A 9,094-nucleotide genomic window follows, 5' to 3' on the forward strand; every position below is an offset into this window, starting at 1 on the left:
GCCGGCCCACTCACCCCAAAGCTCATTGGCTGGTGTTTGAATCCTCCCTATCCCCTCCCTCCTTTGTTTCTTGATGATACACTTTATTCCTAATGCCACCCATGCTTTCAGAGGTCTCTGCTGCCCAAAGACCCCCACCCCGCATCTTCTGCATGGGGCTTGATTCCCACCAGTGCACGCAGGCCTTTCCCTTAGAAGTGTGTGGGAGCCACACCCTTAGGGGAACACGTGTTTGCCCATTGTGGGGCCAGGGCTCCAATTTGCAAGCCTCCCTCCAGCAGGCCCTGTTTCTTCCTTCCTGAGGTAGAATGGAGGGCAAGAGAGGTTGCCCTCGGTCCCTGCCACTAGCTGGGCCCATAGCTCCAGACCAGCCACCAGGGCTGACACCTCTGGCTGACCAGGCCTAGGGCAGAGTTATTCCTTGATAGCAGACTGGGGAGTTTTCTTTTTTCTCTTCGGGAATTTTCTTTTTTCATCTCATCCTGCACTTGGTGTCTGTCTCCATTGATCTGGCTGAAGTGAGCATTAGACATGATTACTGGTCAACCACTGTCCCTTTCAACCAATCCTAACACCGTCATGTCATCCAGGATCTGTATTGCTCTCTGTGAGGTTACCGTGTGAGTGCTGGGTGTGAGGCCAGGCAACACCGATGGCCCTACACCCACTCGGTACGCAGCCAAATTTAATTCTCCAGCCACCCATGAGGGCCACTGCGGTGCTGTTTCCTCATAGAGCAGGGGCTGTTTTCATGCAGCTGACTGGTGCTGTGGCCCTCAGACACACAGACCATCCCCCCCCCACCCCCACCCCTGGCCTCATGCTGATCCAGGAGCAGAAGAGCATGTCTTTCTTGGGGTTTCTCAGGCGAGCCCTCTGCCCCCACTGGATTGCAGAGCTGATCAGGACCCCAGGGTCCCTAGCGGTCCTGGGGACATGTGTGGGTGGCCTGGGTGGGAGGCCCAGTGGCTAAGGGTGTGATCCTAGCACAGCCTCCAGGCCTCAAACCCTGGTACCCTGTGGCACAGGTCCTGTCTGACTTAGGCTGCTGCTGCCTGGTTCTCCCTTATAGACGAGGGGCTCTGACCTCACCTGCACAGGTGGCTAACAGGCGGCTCCTCCCAAATTTTTCCTTCCAGCAGCACGAAAGCCAAATACTAGTATTGTAGCACCTGAAACAAGTGCATCGATGGGTCTGACCATCACTGCAAATGGCTCAACAGATGCACTGGGAGTGGGAATTACTGATGAGGGGGCTGGGAGGAGGGAGGGCGAAGGAAGGAGGAGGACCCAGGAGGGGGTCTGTGGGCCGGGCCTCATGGGTTAGAGCTGGGGGCCATGGGCAGTCGGGGGCGGTGTCTCATCCCCCAGCACAGGGTGCTCAGTGTCCCTCGGGTCTCCTCGTCTGGTTCTGAAACGGGTTTGGATGGAGCTGTCCCTGGACATGCCGTGTCAAGCCCGTCTTCACAAAGTAAATCGCTGGAGACCCTCATTAGCTTGATGAGGAGCTGCTATCCACAGGACACAAACCAGGCTGACGAGTCCTTGGCCTGCTTGGCCTGGGTCCCTCTGCCTTCCGCCTGCCAGGCCCTGAGCACAGAGGATGTGGGCTGGGGTCTGTGCCAGGAGGGAGCATCCAGCCATGACCGGAGGCCTTTCCTCTGTGAGCTCTGGGTGCAGGGCTGTGGCTTTACCAGGGCTGTGAGCTCTGCTGGCCTTAGAGAGCTCTGTGTCGCCAGAACACCAGTGCTCCCTCCCCCAACCCATGCAGGACTTGGAAAGGGAAGCCTTTGCAGGCAGTCGCATGGCCTCCCAGCACAGAGAGGGGCTCCATTGCTTACCCACCTTCAACAGCAAACCTGCACAGAGCTCCCACCACCACGCACGGGAGACCGCATGGGAAATGCAGCACTTGTTCCTGCATGAAAAGAAGTTTCATGCTTTAAGCAGAAGGAAATCCAAAGATCTCATAATCAGACAAATCCAAGCAGAACTGCATGCCTGGAAGGGAGCTGGGAGCCCTCCTCTCACCGCCCACCTCCCTCCCTTCCAAAGGAGCCTTAACCACAACCCTGGCAGGGTGGGCAGGACAGACCAGGTGCTGGCACACAGCCAGGAGAGGTCTGCTTACCTCGGCAGGAGCACACAGTGGGAGGGGGCATTGTGCCCACAAAGACTGGGACTGGGTCAGACTGAGAGCAAGGGCCATTGCCCCCTGAGTGGTGCCGACATCTGTCTCCAATTGCTCCCATTCCCTTCAACTGTAGGGCAGAGAGGAAAGCAGCATTTAAAATATGATTTGGCTCAAATTATATATAACAGAGGCCCTGAGAGAGGCTGTGTCTTTCACTGTCAGGACTAGAGGAGAATGAGGAATGGTGCCAGGTTAAAAGCTGGAGAGAGATGTGGTACAAAAATAATACAGGAATCAAAGGAGGAGACGATTCTTTGTCAATGTTTGAGGGGAGAGGACGATGACAAGCTTGACCTTTTGGTTGAACCCTCACCCCCACCCCCACCCCCACTCCCACTCCATCCTAGGGTCTGCCTCTTGCACCAGGTGAGAGGGAGTTCTGCAGGGACCAAGGTGACCCTGAGGAGCTGCAGGTGGGGCAGGCCCACCTCCTGCTTTCCCACCTCCCGGGCTCCTGGTGACTAGAGCCAGGTATGGGAGGCCACGCCCTATGTCCTCTACAGCTGTGGGGTCTTGGGCACAGGCCCTGGAGCACCCGCACTCACATAGGAGAGTCAGCCAGCACAGGGTTACCCAGAAGGGACACCTCAGAGGGACAGTGGAGCCTCCTCAAGGCCACGTCTTACCCTGGGCGCCGTCCCACATCCACCCGACCCTCTGAGAACACTCACATTTAACCCTCCGCCTAAAGATTTGTGTAAAGAAACTTCAAGAAGTTCTATTAAAAAAAAAAATGGGATCAACTACATTTCCAGTGAACAAGACATTGTTTAACATTGAAGATGCAAAGGAATTGTGTGTGTGTGTGTGTGTGTGTGTGTTTTAATATTATAATGGCACAAGGACGAAAGGAAGATGTTTTTGTGAAAGCATATTCCAAGAAGTGCTATCCAGAATTTACTTTTTGGGGGGACAGATCATTCTCCATGTCCTTTGAGGACAGACACGAGACAGCCTAATCATTTGTGGCCCTGATGTGTGTATGGGCCACAAAGGGGTCAAGCTCCTCCGGGCCTGCCTGTGGGCACCGCATGTGGTCTGGGCACCCTTCATGGTGCACTCCTGGTTATGTGCCCCTCCCGGGGCCCTTGATGGTAGCATGGCACTGAGGAGCCCCACCAGCTGATTCTGTTCAAGGTCGTTGCCTGACTCTAGGCTGAGCCCAGAAGGCTCATTTTTCATGATTCCAGGGCTTCAGGGTTAGGGGACCGAGGGAATTGTAGCTTGAAGGGAGCTCTGGCCTGAATAAGAGGGAGCAGGGAAAAGCAGGTGGCTTGTGGGCTGCACCGACGTTCTAGGTGGACTCAGGTGTGTTGGGCAGGTAACACCCCATCTCTGAGACTCAGTTTCCCTATTTGTGAACAGGGGGTGGCCCCCCTCCTGGCAACATCTTGTGGGGATTAAATGAGGTCATGTTTGTATGTTGTGAGGCAGCATAAAGCTATAGGTGTGGTCAGTGGTGATCACAAATCAGTGATGTCACCTAGAGTTCCAGAAAGAAATGTTCAAAGGACAGAGTGGGAGAGAGAGGGCTGAGATTAGCAATGCAACCGGGGCAGCATACAGGTTGCCCACGCCATGGGGACACTTAGGCATTTGTCCTCAGCCACCTGGGCCGTCCGAGTCCCCTGCCTTAGGGACAGGCATTGGTCACAGTGTTGTCAGGGCCACAGTTGCCCACTCTGAGCCATGTCTGCTTCTGCTGCAGCTGATACTTTTTTTTTTAATTTATTGGTTTTGAGAGGAGAGATTTGTTGTCCCACTCACTTATGCATTCATTGGTTGATTCTTGATGTGCCCTAACTGGGCATTGAACCCGCAAGTGGGGACTCACAGGAGGAGATGCATACTGAGTTCAGGACTAAACACGTTTATTCTAGGGCATTTGGACATCAAAGAGCAGATTTCCAGGAAAACGTTGGGATATTATAGTAGAATTACCCTAAAATGCAGCCACTTAAACCAATACGCTTATTACCTCCCAGTGTCCGGGTCAGGGGTCCAGTTCAGCTCAGCTGGGTGCTCTGGCCCTGGATCTTCGAGAAGCTTCATCAAGGTGCTGGCGGGGCCTGTGGTCTCACCCGACTGGGAGGACCTCTCCAAGCTCATCACCAGGTTGTGGGCAGGGGCGGTCCTCACGAGTTGTCAGCCAGGGGCCTCCTTCTAGTCCTCATCACATCGATGTTCCAACATGACGGAGCCTCTCATAACAGGGCAGCTGAGCAAATGAGAGGGCGTGAGAGAGGGCAGTCGGGGGAAGGAAGCCAGCCCCTCTAACCAGCCGTGGAGGTGGCGTCCCATTGCCTTTTCTGTGAGTCACTAAAAGCAGCCCGCACTCCAGAGGATAAAGTCCACAAGTTAACCAACGCCCTCGGAGGGTGCTGCGGGGGACACAGGGGAGGCTGTTGGCCATCGGATGCTCCGTGTTGAAGCTGGAGACAGGAGCATCCTGAAGAGTCCTCAGAACATGAGTGGGAGTGACACTGGTGAGGGTGAGATCTCCGGGGAAGATGGGCGGACAGGGAGAGTGCCCACTGCAGAGGTGTGAAGAAAAGCCACACCTGCGGAAAATAACACAAAACACATCCTGGATGATACGAAGGGAGAGCAGGATTCCTCAAACTGCCCCAGCTAATGTTAGAGGAAACGCGGTGGACGTCCATTTAATGCACGCTGCACTCTGGCCTCCAAGTTCCTCGCCTGTGAGGTTTAAAGTTCTGGGCTGTGTCTCCTCCGCTTTATCATTATGTCAGACTTAAATGTTTTACATGAAACTCAGAATGAGTGTGAGCCCTGGGAGACATACAGGACTTGTTTTAAAGCTGATTTTGATGGCATTCGAGCAAACCCATGCAAAAGGATGAATATTTCCACTAGAATATACACAAGTGTAAGTTTATATCCTACAACTGTGACCCAGGTTTGGAGGGAATGTGGAAGAATGCAGTAAGAGCCAGGTGGAGTGAATCAGGAAAGATAGCCAGGCCCAAAGGCAACAAAAACAAAAGCACTCGATCAAGACTGCCCAGGGAGGGGATGGGGTTCTGCTCCACAGAGCTCCCCCCACCTGAGCGAGCAGCTGGGGGTGTCACTGGGGGCCCCTCCTCCTGCTCCTCGAGCTGCAAATAGGCTTCAGTGGGTGGCCCTTTTCACTTTCCAGAAATAATTATAAACCATCTGTTCTCATCTTAGTTTCTAGGGGAAGAGAAACGAAAGCTTGGCCCCTCTGCAGAAGCACATGGCTGAAACAGGCTAGAACCCATTCTCATTGATGTTGCTTTTCATCTCAGATGCTCTTTCAGTGCCCTGGGTGCTCCCAACACAGGCTGCACACAGCACTCCCATGGGTCCACATTCACACTATGGCTGTGAGGCAGGTAAGGCAGCAGCCCCCAGGGACAGCGGCCTCAGGCCTCAGGCCTCAGGCGAGTGTGAGGAGCTCCTGCTGCCCAAGGGCCAGGTGGGCTGGAGTGGCTGTCCCACTCCCCAGGGTGTGGGTTAGGACCCAGCCCGACACCTTGGGGAGGAGCCCTGGGTCGTGAGTCACAGTGGGAGGCTGGGAACTGCCCTGGCCTTCCTTCTCCTTTCCAGTGTCCAGCAGGACGGGTACATTTGATTACATGACACGGGGCCACACACAACAGGTCAAAAGCCTCATCAATGTATAAAAATCTTACCTTTTAAATACAAGGATGGCCACAGACAGGTACAGATGTCCCTGTGCCACATCCTTCCTGTTTATCCAGAGCTGGGACAAGGCTCCAGGTCGCCTGGTGGCTAGGACCACTTAGTCACGGTCCTTTGCTTCTGTGTGGGCATGGCTCTGTGTGTGCGATGCGGTGTGTGTGTGTGCGTGTGTGTGTGTGTGTGTGCGTGGTGTGCATGTTTGTGTTACATCATTTCTGCACTCGCTCTGCCTGGGATCCCGCCAGCAAGGCTGACTCCCTGTGAGGCCCATTTCTTTTTTTTTTTTTTCTTTTTTTATTAAATCTTTATTGTTCAGATTACATTTGTTCCTCTTTTTCCCCCCCCCATAACTCCCCTCCTCCCAGTTCCTGCCCCACCCTCCGCCCTCACTCCCCACCCGCTGTCCTCATCCATAGGGGCACGATTTTTGTCCAGTCTCTTCCCGCATCTCCCATTTCCCTTCCCCCCCCCCCAAGAATAGTCAGTCCATTCCCTTTCTATGTCCCTGATTCCTTATAATCACCAGTTCATTCTGTACATCAGATTATTTATTCACTTGATTCTTAGATTCACTTGTTGATAGATGCATGTTTGTTGTTCACAATTTGTATCTTTACTTTTTTCTTCTTCCTCTTCTTAAAGGATACCTTTCAGCATTTCGTATAATACTGGTTTAGTGGTGATGAACTCCTTTAGCTTTTCCTTATCTGTGAAGCTCTTTATCTGACCTTCAATTCTGAATGATAGCTTTGCTGGATAAAGTAATCTTGGTTGTAGGTTCTTGGTATTCATCACTTTGAATATTTCTTGCCATTCCCTTCTGGCCTGCCAAGTTTCTGTTGAGAAATCAGCTGACAGTCGTATGGCTATTCCCTTGTAGGTAATTGAGTCTCTTTCTCTTGCTGCTTTTAAGATTCTCTCTTTGTCTTTTGCTCTTGGCATTTTAATTATGATGTGTCTTGGTGTGGATTCCTTTTGTTTGGGGTTCTCTGTGCTTCTTGGACCTGTAAGTTCATTTCTTTCACCAGGTGGGGGAAGTTTTCTGCCATTATTTCTTCAAATAGGTTTTCAATATCTTGCTGTCTCTCATCTTCTGGCACCCCTATAATTCTGATGTTTGTACGCTTGAAGCTGTCCCAGAGGCTCCTTACACTATCTTCGTATTTTCAGATTCTTTTTTCATTTTGCTTTTCCGGTTGGGTGTTTTTTGCTTCTTCGCATTTCAAATCTTTGACTTGATTCTTGCGCTCCTCTGGTCTGCTATTGGGTGTCTGTATAATATTCTTTATTTCAGTCCGTGTATGCTTAATTTCTAGTTGGTTCTTTATCATAGCATCGAGGGTCTCATTAGTTTTCGTGAGTCTCTCCTCAAGTTTATTGGCAGCTTCTAGCACATTTTTGCAAGCCCTCAAAATTGCGTTTTTTAGCTCTATATCCTCCATTTCTGTCATGTTTTTTTGTCTCCGCATTTTTATGCTTTCTTGGTGCACCCCCTAGTGGTCTTTGTGCGCAGTCTTGTTCTAGTTAAGCCTTGATTGTTGTAGTTAATACTAGAGGGATTTGACCACCAGGCCGACTAGCTGTGAGAATCAGCTCTGTCTGCCACCTAAAACTTCTGTCCTCTGGAGAGGTGCTAATCTAGCCTTTGCCTGAGGTGATCCGGCAAATGGCTCTGTGCAGGGCTTGGGCGGGGCAGGATCAACGGGGCGGGCGGAGGGAGCAGTTATGGCTGCTCTCAGTCCCGTTCCCAGAGGCTCTGCTTCTCAGAACCCCCGGCAACCGCTGCAAACCTCGGAGAGAAAGCTGCCCTCACGTTCCAACTGATGCCAGACAATCCCGCTTCTCCCGTTTGAGTCTGAGTCCCTAGAGACTCGCCCGGATCTGGAGCTCAGAGTCTGAGACTCCCTCCTGATTGAAAACGACAACCGCGCCCTCAGCCACCAGCCCGCTTTGCGCGCGCACCTCCGCACCTTTATATTTTCCACACTGCGCCTCCTCTGAGCCTCGGTGTGCTGTTGTCTTTCCTTCTAGTTGAAGAGTCTCTCCTCAGCCAGCCTTCCTGTGGTTCTGGGTGATGTCCGTTCCGTCTTTTAGTTGTATTTTTGAAGTGGTTGTTTGCGGCAGCAGTCTCCGGTGTTTACCTATGCCGCCATCTTGGTTTCTCTCCGAGGCCCATTTCTTGGGCTACTCCTCATCAACCTTACAAACACTTGCTCCTCAACGGGCACCATTGAGAAAATAAAAATAGCCCTAGCTGGTTTGGCTCAGTGGATAGAGCATTGGCCTGGGGACTGAAGGGTCCTGGGTTCTATTCCATCCAAGGGCACATGCCTGGGTTGCAGGCTTGATCCCCAGTGGGGGGCGTGCAGGAGGCAGCCGATCGATGATTCTCTCTCATCATTGATGTTTCTCTCTCTCTCTACCACTCCCTTTCTCTCTGAAATAAATAAAAATATATTTTAAAAATAAAAATAGAAGCCACAAATAAAATATTTGCAAATCATATACTTGTATCCAGAAAAATATAAAGAGCTTTCAAAACTCAAGTATGAGAAAAATGACCCAGGTTTTAAAATTGGCAAAAGATTTGAACAAGCTGTTTGCCAAGGTGGAACTCTGGGTGGCAAAGAAGCAGTGAAAAGGCGATCGGCCTCACTGTGCGCTGGGGGGATGCGATGAACAGCAGAAGGTACCACTACAGACAGTGAGGATAAAATCAGAAGACCAGCAGTACCAGGTGTTCACGAAGCTGAAGGGAGACTGGAAGTCTCCCACATAGCTAGTGGGAAGGCAGAACCACACCACGTTAGAAAGCAGTTTGCTGAATACATATTTATCATATGAGCCAGCAATCCCATCCCAGTTTCTTACGAAAGAGAAAACACAGGTACACATGTCACAAGAGGCGGGAGGACAGGTGCTGTCCCCACAATGAGGTCCTTTTCTAGGACCCAGGAGACTCTGAGACACCAGTACTCAAACTCAACTAAGTATCGGCTTGAATTTAGTGTGAGATATGCTCAGTGTCGACAACTTCCTTTTTCATTTTGTGAATTATCATTTACCCCCTTTCCTCATACGGGAAAGGAATGAGAACCCTTGGGTAAGTTTGTAAGCCTACCACACCATGACCTACCTTCCCACCATTACTCTTGGTAATCCTAAAAACCTTCTTCTTGCCAAACCCGGGGCCTTTGCTGGCCTGGCTCTCCT

The 9,094-nt window shown here is 51.5% G+C and overlaps 1 long non-coding RNA gene across 1 annotated transcript; it reads right to left on the reverse strand.

The window, feature by feature from the left end:
- Positions 1 to 2,161: 2,161 nt before the first annotated feature.
- On the reverse strand, positions 2,162 to 6,118 carry LOC106723631. The gene is made up of 3 exons (XR_001359343.1): positions 5,872 to 6,118; positions 4,173 to 4,755; positions 2,162 to 2,261 (listed from the first exon to the last, which is right to left on the reverse strand). It is a non-coding gene; the product is annotated as an uncharacterized LOC106723631 (long non-coding RNA).
- Between the last annotated feature and the right edge of the window lie 2,976 nt (positions 6,119 to 9,094).

The sequence above is a fragment of the Myotis brandtii genome, unplaced genomic scaffold (assembly GCF_000412655.1).
Source record: "Myotis brandtii unplaced genomic scaffold, ASM41265v1 scaffold115, whole genome shotgun sequence".
Classification (NCBI taxonomy): Eukaryota; Metazoa; Chordata; class Mammalia; order Chiroptera; family Vespertilionidae; genus Myotis; species Myotis brandtii.